The sequence below is a fragment of the Humulus lupulus genome, chromosome 2, assembly GCF_963169125.1.
Source record: "Humulus lupulus chromosome 2, drHumLupu1.1, whole genome shotgun sequence".
NCBI lineage: Eukaryota > Viridiplantae > Streptophyta > Magnoliopsida > Rosales > Cannabaceae > Humulus > Humulus lupulus.
Genome location: NC_084794.1, coordinates 159,126,333 through 159,141,479, shown reverse-complemented (window position 1 = coordinate 159,141,479; position 15,147 = coordinate 159,126,333).

Below are 15,147 nucleotides of genomic sequence, written 5' to 3'. Positions count from 1 at the left end.
GTTAAGGAGGCTCTTTTAAACACTAACCAACTTGATGCTCACAAAGGTCGTCACAAGCAGGTTTTTGACCCCGGTGACAAAGACATTCCAAATTGCTACCTCGAGGAGATGGTCCCTTTCAAGTGCTAGAAAGGATCAATGACAATGCCTACAGACTCGATTTACCAGGTGAGTATACTGTTAGTGCTACTTTTAATGTTTCTGATTTGAGTCCTTTTGATGCAGGTGAAGATTTGAGGACAAATCCTTCTCAAGAGGGGGGGAATGATGAGGACACCAAAACTAAAGATCCAAGTCTAGTTCCAGTTGGCCTGGTGACGAGGGCGCGAGCCAAAAGCCTCAGTTTAGGAGCTTGATGAGTCTTATTGTATTTTGTCATCTTATATTTTTATTTAGTCTTTGTTTATTTTGTGAAAAAGTCAAACACTTGACTTGTGTGAGTCCAAGAGTCCTTTTGTCTTTAATTTCGGTTTTCATTAGGAAGACAAAAGGCTTGTTTTCTTTAATTTCGGTTTTCATTAGGAAGACAAAAAGGCTTGTTTTTTTAAATTTCGGTTTTGCTTTAGGAAGACAAAGGGGCTTGTCTTGATGTATTTTTCGGCTATATAAGGACTTGAAAACATTTGGAAAAAAATCAGATTATGTTGAATGAAATTGTGAGTTTATTTCTTCTTGAGTTCTTGAAGAAACTTTTGAACTTATCAAGGAGATTCCTTGCGGCGTTCATCCTGACTTATCAAACGGATTCCATCCCCGTTTGTGGCGTCTTCCTCATACCAAGGTTCGTGCTTGGCTAAGCATTGGGTCGCGGTTCCATTCCAATCTCGTATGTTTTTGGTGGCTGTTCCATATTTGGTGTCGGGTTTCATCACAATGTTGGTGTGGTTCGTATCATACCTTGCGCCGCAACGCACCTAGACAGAATAGTGGCCCTCCAGCCTCCTCGAGCATACGGGCCACAACACCTGAAGAACAGGGTCGCGACCCGAGCCCCCAAACCCAGAAAATTAGCCTTTTTTCTGCATTTTCCATGAGCCTAAACCTCAAAATTCAACCCCAATCATCAACCAAACTCAGATTTAAGCCTAGAATTCCTTTCCTTATAACCTAAACATCATATCCAGTTTATAACAATTCCCTTACACCCATAAAAACACCCATAACCAATCATCATCTAGAATTCATGCAAACTTTAAACTCTAATACTATTTCAACATAGTTCAACAATTACAATTGGAAACATACCTTAGTTTGTGGCATGAATTCCCCAGCTAACTCTGTCTACTTTTAGCCTCAATTCCTTAAGTTTTCCTAGTCCAAACTCAGCTAAATTCCTTGGCTTTTTTCTTCAAGCTTCCAAGTTTTCCCTTAGTTATAGAGAGAGAAAGGAAAGAACATGCATAATGAGAGAGAGTGAGAGCTAAGGAAATTTTTGAGAGTATTCCGGTTCTGTCTAGGATTTCCATTGAGTTTATCTTAACTTTAAAAGACCAAATTGCCCTTAAGCTTTCCCAACCCCCTAATTGCCTCTAGGGGTAAAATAGTCATTTCCCGATGCTCACTAATTCCTCGAGTCATCCTACCAATTCCTCCATTATTCACGTCACATCCAACTAATTACCAAATACTTATTCGTTACTAAATAAACCTTATAATATTATCTACATTCCCAAAATATCCCTAGGCTCCCCCAAGCCGAGTATTAAACCCCGCTATGACTATTTTCACTAATCCACTCACTAGGATCTTCTCGAGCTACACATTGCAAATATATCCACATAATAATGTGGTCTCAACCATTTATCACATATAACCACATTTATGCCCTTAACGGGCCAAAATTAAAAATATGCCCTTATAAACAATAAAGGGCCCACATGCATATCTAATACTCATAAACATGCATATAATATATTCACATCATCATTTATATCATGCATGCCACATAGTCATGCATTTAAATCACATAATCACATACATATCCAATTATGCCCTCCTAGTATGCTAATCAAGGCTTTAAACCCTATTAGCATTATGGGTCGTTACAACTATCCCTCCTACTGAGAATTTTGTCCTCGAAATTTACCTGACTAACTCGAGGTACTGATCCCGCATAGCTGACTCAAGCTCCAAGTCGCTTCCTCGACCTTGCTATTCCTCCATAATACATTGACCAGAGGAATCGTCTCGTTCCTCAGAACTTTATCTTTCTTGTCTAGGACCTGAACAGGCCATTCCTCATATGACAAATCTATAGGTAACTCCAAATCTTCATACCTCAACACATGAGTTGTATCTGAGATGTACTTTCTAAGCATAGAGATGTGGAATACGTCATGAACCCCTGATAACGATGGTGGTAGTGCCAATCTATAGGCCACCTGCTCGATCCTCTCTAGGATCTCAAAAGGTCCTACGAATCTAAAGCTCAGCTTGCCCTTTTTCCCAAACCTCCTCACCCCTCTCAGTGGTGACACTCGCAGATTTGGAACTTCACGTCCCTTCACTTAGGATCAGTGTAGCCCTTCTATCTGCTCTGCGAAGCGAGCATTCGAGCTCAGATCTTCTCAATAGCTTAATTAGTCTTCTGAACCAACTCCGGTCCCAAATACTTCCTCTCACCCATCTCATCCCAATGAATGGGCTATCTACATCTCCTATGGAACTACTCCAATCGTTGATTGATAGCTGTTGTTGTATGAAAACTCAATCAACGGAAGGTACTTACTCCAAGACCCCTCAAAGTCCAATACACACGCCCTAAGCATGTAACGATCCAAAATTCAATAATAAGGCTTAAGGGCCTTGATTAGTGAGTCGAAAGGGCATAATTGGTTTATATGTGATATTTTAATGCATGATTCTGTAATAAGCATGCTTATGTGACTATATGTTATAATTGTGGACACATTATTATGTGGATATATTTGCAACATGCGGCTTGAGGCGATCCTAGGGAGCCAGTTAGCGGGAAAGTCACAACGGGACCCAATACTTGACTCGGGGCAAGTCAAGGCGTATTTTAGGTATTAAATATTTATTTGGGTTATCGGGTTATGAAAATAAATATTTGGAGATATATTTGAAGTTAGAGAGTTTAGGAGGGAATATTGGGGAAATTTACCATTTTGCCCTCGGGGATTTTTTGGTACACTGAGCCTTGGGATTAACTTAATTAACTAAGGATAGATAAAACAAAACCAAGGAAAATAATAGAAACACCTAAACCGACCCTTCCCTCTTCTTTCATCTCACTCAACTTTCTCTCTCAAGGAAACCATGGAAACCAAAGGAAGATTCAGCTAGAAACTCAAGCATTTGAGCTGGAATTTTGGGGAATATCTCAGTAGCAAATTGAAGGTTCAGACAAGAATTTAGGTATGCATTGAATTATGATTTTAGGTATCTAAATTCTGTAGTTTTGGCTTGGTATTAAGTGTTCTTGGGTTCTTGATATTAAAGATTGAATTGAGGCTAAGGACTTGGGAATTAGCTCAGCAACAACTTGGTGGACTTGTTCTTCAGTAGATGTAAGTCTCTAATTATGGTTTAGCACTTGAATTATGGGAATTGTTGGCTGTTCTAGGTAGTTTTTGAGCTTTAGGGTTTCAAGGATTGAAATGTGATTTTGATGAGTTTTTAAGCTAGTTTTCCTATGGGTTTTGTTGCTGGGAGTATATTAGAACTATTGTGATAATTAAAGTATGATATTGGGATGGTGTTGGGTTAAATTGAGTGAGGTTTGGCTGTTAAAAGTGGTGATTTTTTCTGGGTTTGAAGGGGTCGGGCCACGACTCTGTTCTTGGTCTGCCGCGGCCCTGTAGAACAGGTGGGAGCTGAAGAAGAAGGGCGGGTCGCGGCATGGGGAGTGCTTGGCTGCAGCCTGTGTCTGTTGTTTGGGGGAGGCTAGGCCTCTGGATGGAGGCGGCTTGCAGCATAGAGGGCTTAGGGCTGTGACCCTTAAGGGAATTTTTGGCTTTGAGGAGGTTTTAGGTGCGGGGACCTAACCTAGGGTGCTCAGGATCGATTCCACTACCGTGTTTGGTGGAATTCGATGTTCCGAAGGCTAGAACTTGGACCGAAAACCTTTATTCAATTATTATTGATGGATTTATTTATCTTGGTTGTGACTAGGTGTACGCTAGGGCTCGGGAAAGGGATCGTGGTCAAGGGTCATTTCTCATAATCAAAGCGTTCGAAGTTAAAGGTAAGAAAACTGCACCCGGTTGTGAGTTATGATGGGACTAAGGGTTCCCTATACTTGTATGCATTATTGTATGATGGTATTACACCATGTGAATATAAAAAAATAGCCTAAGTGTGTTGGAGTTAATGTTGGTGCACAGGGTGCGACTCAACCATTGGTAGCCGAGGACATATTAATATTCACTGAGCTTGGTTTAAGCAGATTGGAGTTAGTGGGGTTAACAGAGGGTACAACCTAAGGGCGTCGACGTTGATTATTATATGAATTAGTTGTTAATGTTGATTTGATGAGTTTGGGTATGTCGAATATCTGACTATGTGAATGCTATGTATGATTGAGTATACAGTTATGTTTTATAAGTTATCTGGTTATTGTCATTTGTCATGTTGTGATAATATGGTTTTCTTGCTAGGCCTTGGCTCATGGGTGCTACGTGGTGTAGGTAAAGGCAAGGGTAAGCTTAATCAGCCCTGATTTGGAGAGCTCTAGAGGCAGAATGTACATAGTCAGCTGCTCGGCCGCCACGGTCGAAGGATGAACAGGAACATGGGAAACTTTAAATGTTTGTTTTGACCTTAGAGCGGCCAGTGGTTGTATATATCCGAAAATTTTGTAAATTATCCTTTAAACTCTATTACTTTTGGGATCCCATGTATAAAACGTTTATTTAAATGAAATGTATCTTTTGTGACCAAAACCTTTTAACCCTAGTTCATTAATAGTTAGTGACACGTCTTCAACTAAATGACTTGATTAGCAAGTCTTGTACCTTTATAAACACACATTGTAACGGTCTTGGCTACCCAGGGCGTTACAAGTTGGTATCAGAGCGTCCTAGGTTTAAGGGTTCCTGAAGGCCAGCTGGACATGTACATTCGCCGCTAAAGACAAGCTCGACTCAAGGTTTCGTAAATGTGTATACGAAAGAGCTATAATTGTTGGTATTTGTTGGATTAATAGGGAGCATAAGATACTAATAGGGCCAAGCCCTTGACTGTTGTGTGACAATATTAAGGCGTGCTTATTAGCATTGCGATGCATGTAAGGGAATATCTGGAATGATTACTTGTATATTTTTGATATATGGATGAATACATGGATAAATGTTTATATTTTCGTTGATGTATGATAATGTTGACGCATTCTTATTAGCATTGCGGGTGCATGTGGATGAATTGTTATGTCTTGATTTTTTGTGTTTGGTGGATTTCCAATGGTGGATTATGGAAAGACTATTACCTTGTTATCATAGTCTGATCGCCAAGTCGTTGATTACAGATTAACTTGGGTAGCTATGCATCCAAGGCGATCTACACGACTAGTCGGTGCTAGGTCTGAGACTTGAGATGATGACCAAGGCCAGAACCCTCCGCTAGACCCTGAGAATTGGCAGCAGATTATGGCAGATATGTAGGCCCGACTTCAGAGCCAAGATGAACAGAACCGCCTTCTAAGGCAGCAGGCTCCGTCAGGGAGTGCTGCACCCATTGTGCCACCTGCAGTGGTACCAGTTGTTCCGCCAATGGAAGTGGGGAATAGGTGGGAGCCGTTATATGAGCGGTTCCGAAGGCAACATCCTCCAATCTTTGAGGGAGGACCTGATCCATTGGATAGCTAGGACCGCTACACTGTGTACTTATAAAGGTGAATGACTTGCTAATCAAGTCATTTAGTCAAAACGTGTCACTAAACCATAAATGTGCTAGGATTAAAATGGTTTTGGTCTCAAAAGATACATTTCATATATTTAAGCAGATTTACATATGGGATCCCGAAAAGGAACAATGTTTAAAGGTTAGTTACAAAATTTCCAAAATACAGACTACCATCAGCCACTCTAAGGCAAAACAGACATTTATAACTTTTCTGTTCCTGTTATCCTCACAACCGTGGCGGCTGAGCAGCTGGTCATGTACATTCCGCTCACAGAGCTCTCCAAGTTAGGACTGATCAAGTTTTCCCTTGCCTTTACCTGCACCACGTAGCACCTGTGAGCCAAGGCTCAGCAAGAAAACATAATATACATCACAACAATCATAACAAGAGAATAATCCTTTAAGCATGATTAAACACTTAACATTCCATGTTAATAGCATAGCATGTAATCGGAATCAAATATGCGACCAATCATTAATAACAATCAAATCACATAATAACTAGGGCCGACAACTTAGGCCGCACCCTCTGTTTACCCCACTGACTCCGGCCCGCTTAAACCGAGCTCAGTGCATAATAAGTTGTCCTTGGCTACCAGTGGCCGAGTCGCGCCCTGTGCGCAAGTGTAACCTTTGGCACTCTTAGGCCGTTGGTTTACTTACATATTAGGGAACCCTTAGTCCTATTACAAATACACAACTGGGTGCAGTTTTCTTACCTTTGGCTTCCAAGTGTACTAGCTACGAGCGATGCTCCTTAAGCGCGATCTGATCCCCGAGCCCTAGCTTAGCACCTAGTCACAACCAAGACAAAGGATACCATCAACAATCTTAATAGAGCACCTAGGCAAAGTTTTAGTCTCCGGAACATTGAACTTCACCAAACATGGTAAAAGATTCAATCCCGAGCACCCTAGGTTAAATTCCCAAGCCTAGAATCTCAAAATCCCAAAAGCTCTTAAGGGCCACGGCATCAGCCACCCATGCCGCGGCATGGCCCCAACCAGAGGCCTCCTAATGCCCAAAAATAGACAAGGGCCGCGGCCCTACTCAGACCATGCCGTGGCCCGCCCTCCTTCCTCAGCACACATCAGCTTCGAAGGGCCGCAGCTCACTAAGAACTATGTCGCGGCCCGACCCCTTCGAACCCAGAAAAACCTCCATTTTTAACTCTCAAACCTCATGCAAACTCACCCAAAACTACCCGAATTCCACAACTCAATTACCCAAAAACTTCCCACAAGATTCCAACAACACAACCCAGCTGAAACCTAGACTAGAAACCCATTAAAAACCTATTTCAATCACTGAAACTTTCTAACTGAAGAACACAAAAACCAGCTATGGAAACACCATAACTCAGCCATTAAACCTTAAATTCGAGCTTACCTCAACTGCAGAACCAATCCTCCAAGAGCTTTCTGAGCTAACTTCCAAGGTTCTAGCCTCAATTTAATCTTCAAACCAAAATCCAAAAACCACTTAGAACACACTCAAAACCACAGAATTTCGACCATAGAAAATGGGTTTCAATGCTTACCTCAACATTGATTAAGTTCCTTTGACAATCCTTGAGCTAATCCTCTAAATCCCAGCTTTAATCTTCAGAATTCCAACCACAATCCTATGTTCTATGTTTTTTCCTTTGAGAGAGAAAGAGAGGAAGAGGAAAGAGTCGGTCTATTTTATGATCTACTGTTTTCTATAGCTCCTTAAGTCTATCCTTAGGCAATTAAGCTAATCCCAAAGCTCGGGGTACCGGAAACATCCCCGAGGGCAAAATGGTAAAATTCCTCAATATTCCCACCTAGACTTCCTAACCTCAAATATATCTCCAATTATTTATTTTCATAACCCGATAATCTAAATAACCACTCGATACCTGAAATACCCCTTGACTTGTCCAAAGTCAAACATTAGGCCCCGTTGTGACTTTCCCACTATCTAGCTCCCTAGGATCGCTTCAAGTCGCCCGCTGCAGATTTACCCACATAATAATGTGGTTCTCACAAGTATAACATTTAACCACATTTATGTACATATAATCATTCAAGCATGCTTATCATGTAATCATGCATTAAATTAATAAATTCGCACATAAACCAATTATGCCCTCCTGACACCCCTTAAGCCATATTAGTGATTTGGGTCGTTACAACTATCCTCTCCTACTGATAATTTTGTCCTCGAAATTTACCTGAATAGCTCGGGATACTGATCCCGCATCACTGTCTCTAACTCCCAGGTCGCTTCCTCGACCTTGTTATTTTTCCACAACACTTTCACTAACAGAATTGTCTTATTCCGTAAGACTTTGTCCTTCCGATCCAAAATCGGAACTGGTCGCTCCTCATAGGACAAATCTATCTGTAACTCTAAGTCCTCATACTTTAGCACATGCGTTGTATCTGAAAAATACTTCCGCAACATGGAGGCATGGAATACATCGTGAACTCCTGACAGCGACAGTGGTAAGGCCAACCTTAGCCACCTGTCCAATCCTTTCTAAAATCTCTAAAGGTCCAACAAATCGAGGGCTCAGCTTGCCCTTTACCCCAAATCTCCTCACCCCTCTCAATGGTGAAACTCGCAGAAATACGTGGTCACTCCACGTTCCTACGCTTAGGATCAGTGTAGCTTTTCTGTCTACTCTGCGAAGTGAGCATTCTGGCTCGAATCTTCTCAATAGCCTCATTGGTCTTTTGAACCATGTCTGGCCCCAAATACCTTCTCTCACCCATCTCATCCCAATGAATGGGTGATCTGCACTTCCTTCCATATAACATCTCGTAAGGAGCCACTTGATACGAACCACACCAACGATTGTGGTGAAACCCGACACCAAATATGGCAGCCACCAAGAACAAATGAATCTGGAATGATGAACCGCGACCTAATGCTTAGCCAAGCACGAACCTTGGTATGAGGAAGACGCCACAAACGGTGATGGGAATCCGTTTGATAAGTCAGATTGAACGCCATAAGGAATACCCTTGATAAGTTCGAATAGTCTCTTCAAGAACTCAAGAAGAAAACCTCTCAATTGTCATTTCATCAAAATCTGCCTTTCCCAAACGTTTACAAGCCCTAATATGGCCGAAATTACATGAAAGAAAAGCCCCTTTATCTTCCTAATGAAAACCCTAACAATCACAAATAGAAAGACTCTTGGACTCTCACAGGTCAAATGTTTGACTTTCACAAAAAAAACAAAGACTAAATAAAACGTGATTAAGTGACTGATTAAAGTAAAAATACAAGATGCCAAAATCCAATAAGACTCATTACAAGAAGCTAAATATTGATCAAGCTCCTAAACTGAGTCTACTTTGATGAGCAGTACAAGTCTTTGTTCTCCTTCAGTGTTGACCACGGTCTCCTCCTATTTTTAGGACTCTGTGGACTAGGTTGTTAAGTTCTTCTTTGAATCTCTTGGCTCGCGCCCTCGTCACCGAACCAACTGGAACTTGACTTGGATCTTTAGCCTTGGTGTCCTCATCATTCCCCCCCTCTTGAGAAAGATTTGACCTCAAATCGTCACCTGCATCAAAAGGACTTAAATCAAAAACATTAAAAGTAGCACTAACAGTATACTCACCTGGTAAATCGATTCTGTAGGCATTGTCATTGATCCTTTCTAGCACTTGAAACAGCCCATCTCCTCGAGGTAGCAATTTGGAACGTCTATGGGCCGGGAATCACTCTTTCCCCATGTGTAACCATACCCAATCACCGGGCTCAAAAACCTGCTTGTGACAACCCTTGTTAGCATCAAGTTGGTTAGTGTTTAAAAGAGCCTCCTTGTACATGAGTAAAATCATTGGCTGTTTTGTACGCAATGCTCGCTTAACCTCACTTTTTTTTGCATAAAAATTATTTTGTTTTCTCTCTAATTTTCCCTCATTGATCGAACTCTTCTCTTTCTTTTCTCTTTCACTTGATTCGACCCTTTTCTCTCTTTGTCTCTCTTTTTTCTCACTCTCATTCATCTTTTCACTCTCCTTCTTTTGCTCACTCAATTTTTGCAACCTCACTTGGTCTTCATATACTTGCTTTGGCGTCAATGGAGATAGAGTGATTGTTCGTTGACGGAACGTGAATGAGTACTTGTTGGTGAAGCCATCATGCTGGACTCGCCGATCAAATAGCCAAGGCCTTCCTAGAAGGAGGTGTCCAGCTTGCATTGGAACCACATCGCACAATACCTCATCGTCATATTTGCCAATTCGAAATGATACCAGAACTTGTTTTGTAACCCTCACTTCACCACTATCATTCAACCACTGCAACTTGTATGGACGAGGATGTTTAAGCGTTGGGAGCCCCAGCTTCTCAACCATGGAAGAACTAGCAACGTTAGTACAACTACCTCCATCAGTAATCACACTACATACCTTGTCGTTCACATGACAACGAGTGTGAAAGATGTTCTCCCGCTGCACCTCTTCTTCCTCTTCTTTTGCTTGCAAATTTAAGGCTCGTCGTGTGACTAGTGCAAGCATCCCACCAGATTCTGCCCCAAACTCCTCACTACCCATAGAAGCATCCTCCAATGGTGGCATGTCATCAAGATCATCTTCTTCTTCAGAATCTATCTCCCCATTATCCCGAATTACCATAACTCGCTTGTTTGGGCATTGGCTAGCTATGTGATCTCTCCCCTGACATTCGAAACACTTAATCTCACTAGAACCAGACGAAGTAGGGGCTGTTTTACCTTGAGAGGCTGTGGTTGTGGTGGCTGGGTTTGGCTCGGTTTTAGGCTTGGGCGTGAAAGGGTTTTCTTCCTTCTTTGGATAGTTCGACCGCCAAGGTGTTGCACTTGAATTTTGTGGGATTTGTCTCGGATTTGAACTTGTACTACCCCTCTTGAGCTGCCTCTCAACTTTGATTGCCATATGCACCAAATCATCCAATTCCACATAATGGTGTAGCTCAACTGTATTAGCAATCTCTCGGTTCAATCAATTCAAAAACCTTGCCATTGTCGCCTCCCGATCTTCTTCCACATTGGCTCTAATCATAGCCATCTCCATCTCTTTGTAATACTCATCAACACTCTTGGAACCTTGACGAAGACCCTGCAACTTAAGGTATAGATCTCGATAGTAATGAGCTGGTACAAAACGCCACCTCATCACTCTCTTCATATCATCCCAAGTCTCAATAGGACGATCTCCATTTCGCCTCCTGTTGATGCACAACTGATCCCACCAAACAACAGCATAATCAGTAAATTCAATTGCAGTAAGTTTTACCTTCTTCACTTCGGAGTAGTTGTGACAATAAAAAACAACCTCCATCTTCTTTTCCCACTCAAGGTATGCCTCAGGATCACTCTTGCCTTGAAATGCAGGGATTCTCATCTTGATATTTCCCAAATTATTGTCTACCCAATTCCTAGCTTCTCTATCTCAGCCATACCTCCTATGGTTACCCTCTGACATCCTATCATATTCTTCCTCTAAATCGCCCCCATCAAACTCTCTTTCACCCTCAACATCCCGTTGTTGCACCCTGTTCCTCCGTGCCCTCCATTGCGTTCCCTCTTCTACCCTATCCAACCTCTCATGTATCTGCTCACACTCTGCCCTCATCATCCTTCGCATCTCCCCAATTAATGCTTGCATTTGTAGATTCAGAACCTCAGGTGGTGGAATATCATTGCTTGCATTTTTCTCTGGATTTTGTGCCATGATGGAAATCTGCAAAATAAGGTTAGAATAATATGGAGAAAAGACCTCACCACACTCCCTTACGTGTTTCGCTCGAACAATATTTTCACTCAAATCCCCTCGTGTTTCACTCAATTTCAATGGCTTTTACCCTCAAATAGGCTCACACCTCTGCCTTTTTCCACTCGTATTCTTCTTTAAGTTCTTTCAAAACTAATCCAACGGTAATATGGAGTATTCAAGCAGCAAATCCAACCAAACAAACCAAACGAACACCGACGAAAACTGGTGAAAAATGACGAAAAAATGATGATTTTTGGAACACTTGTGTGGGGTTTTGGCCAAAAGGCCTCTAGACCTTAGGGAACAAGAATAGAACAAAAAATTTTAACAGAGGTTTCCAGACCTCTTTTTTTTTTGGTCTCGGATCCTCTTGGTTTTGTTCTTCTTCTTTCTTTCTTTCTTTCTATTTTTTTTTCTCAAATGCAGGTACAAGACCCAAGAAGAATCCGAATTGGTGGAACTACAACGATTTGAAAACAATACAACTCGGATTGCACAAAAGAACAAGAGTAACTCATGCAAAATTCAGATATTTCACAACAAGAAAAAGAGAACTCAATCCCAATTTCGGATTTCACAATAAAAAAAAGAGAACTCATTCCCAATTTCGGATTTCACAGTAAGAACAAGAGAACTCAATCCCAATTCGGATTTCACAACAAGAACAAGAGAAACCCAAGGCAAAATTCAGATTTCAAAAGAAAAGCAAGAGAATCTCAATGAAAATTCAAATTTCACAATAAGAACTAGAAAAAAACCAATGCAAATTCAGATTCCACAATTAGAACAAGAGAAAACTCAAAGTCCTAATTCACGTTAAGAACCCTAAATCACGATTTCAGAAAAAAAAAATTAGATGGATTTTCAACAGCCCTAATTCAAACGCACCAATTGACCAAAGAATCGAAAAGAAAAACAAGGAAAAAGGATAGGCCAAACCGAATGAACCTAGGCTCTGGTACCAACTGATACGAACCACACCAACGATTGTGGTGAAACTCGACACCAAATATGGCAGCCACCAAGAACAAGGAATCTGGAATGATGAACCGCGGCCCAATGCTTAGCCAAGCACGAACCTTGGTATGAGGAAGACGCCACAAACGGTGATGGGAATCCGTTTGATAAGTCAGATTGAACGCCACAAGGAATACCCTTGATAAGTTCGAATAGTCTCTTCAAGAACTCAAGAAGAAAACCTCTCAATTGTCATTTCATCAAAATCTGCCTTTCCCAAACGTTTACAAGCCCTAATATGGCCGAAATTACATGAAAGAAAAGCCCCTTTGTCTTCCTAATGAAAACCCTAACAATCACAAATAGAAAGACTCTTGGACTCTCACAAGTCAAATGTTTGACTTTCACAAAAAAAAAACAAAGACTAAATAAAACGTGATTAAGTGACTGATTCAAGTAAAAATACAAGATGCCAAAATCCAATAAGACTCATTACAAGAAGCTAAATATTGATCAAGCTCCTAAACTGAGTCTACTTTGATGAGCAGTACAAGTCTTTGTTCTCCTTCAGTGTTGACCACGGTCTCCTCCTGTTTTTAGGACTCTGTGGACTAGGTTGTTAAAGTTCTTCTTTGAATCTCTTGGCTCGCGCCCTCGTCACCGGACCAATTGGAACTTGACTTGGATCTTTAGTCTTGGTGTCCTCATCACCACTCCAATCGTGGATTGGTAACTGTTGTTATATGAGAATTCGATCAATGGAAGATACCTACTCCAAGATCCCTCGAAATCAATCACACACACCCCTAAGCATGTCCTACAATACTTGAATCGTCCTCTCAAACTGTCCGTCAGTCTGAGGATGAAAACCTGTGCTAAACTTCAACTGAGTCCCCATGGCTCTCTGCAGAGCTCCCCAAAACTTGGAGGTAAAGAAAGGGTCTCGATCAGATACAATAGACTTTGGAACCCCATGGAGACGAACTATCTTCCTCACATACAACTCTGCATACTGTTCCACTGAGTACGTCGACTTCACTGGCAGAAAATGAGCTAATTTGGTGTATCTGTCCACTATTACCCACACCGAGTCACAAAGTCCCACTGTCCTGGGTAGTCCTCCCACGAAATCCATAGTAATGTCATCCCACTTCCACTCTGGGATACCCAAAGGCTGAAGCAATCTCGCTGGTCGTTGATGCTCAGCATTTACTTGCTGACATGTCAAACATCTAGCTACATACTCTACCACATCCTTCTTCATGTCCGTAGACCCTGATACATCTTTGTGGTACCCAGATGAAGCGAGTATGGCGTAGTGTGAGACTCATCCAATATCTCTCGTCTGATCCCCTAATCTGCCGGAATACAAATTCGTCCCTAATATCGAAGCATACCAGTCTCAGAAATAGAATAATCCTTAGTTGTCCCCGCTAAGACATGCTGCCTAACATCTTGCAAATGTGCATCCACCAGTTGTCCCTCCTTGATCCGCTCTAATAGGGTCGACTGCAAGGTAATATTAGCTAACTAGCCTACTACCAATTCTATCTTTGCCTGGGCCATCTCATCAACTAACTCCCTCGAGATCTGGATGGAACTATAATACAATTGTCCTGGGCCCCTCCTACTCAACGCATCTGCCACCACATTGGCCTTCCCAGGGTGATAAAGGATATCACAATCATAATCCTTAACCAGCTCCAACCAACGCCTCTGCCTCATGTTCAGATCCTTCTGAGTGAAGAAATATTTCAAACTCTTATAGTCCGTGTATATCTCGCACTTTTCCCCATACAGGTAATGTCGCCACACCTTCAGTGCGAATATCACTGCTGCTAATTCCAAGTCATGAGTAGGATACCGCTGCTCATACTCCTTCAGCTACAGCGATGCATAAGCTATAAGTTTCTCATTCTGCATCAACACACAACCTAAACCCATCCTCGATGCATCACAATAGACTACGAACTTTCCTTTCTCCGAAGGAAGACTCAGCACAGGTGCAGAGATTAGCCATCGCTTCAACTCTTACAAACTGTCTCACACTTCTCTGACCAGACAAACTTCTGATTCTTGCTCGTCAGCTTTGTCGTCGGTGAAGAAATCTTTGAAAATCCCTCTACAAACCGCCTGTAATAGCCTGCCAACCCAAGGAAACTCTGCACTTCCGAGGTGTTCCTTGGCCTCGGCCAATCTCTTACTGCTTCTACCTTGGATGGATCCACCTTAATCCCTTCTGCTCCAACTACATGCCCAAGAAAAGTCACCTCTGGTAACCAAAACTCACACTTCTTAAACTTGGTGTATAACTGATGCTCCCATAACCTCTGTAAAACTTGTCGAAGATGCTGCTCATGCTCTGCCTCTCAACTGGAGTAAACCAAGATGTCATCGATGAAGACAATGACAAACTGATCCAAGAAATCCTTGAACACCCTGTTCATCAAATCCATAAAAGCTGCCGGGGCATTGGTCAAACCAAAACACATGACCAAGAACTCATAGTGCCCATATTGTGTCCGAAAGGCCGTCTTCGGTATATATCCTCATATTTGATCCTCAGCTGGTGATAACCAGATCAAAGATC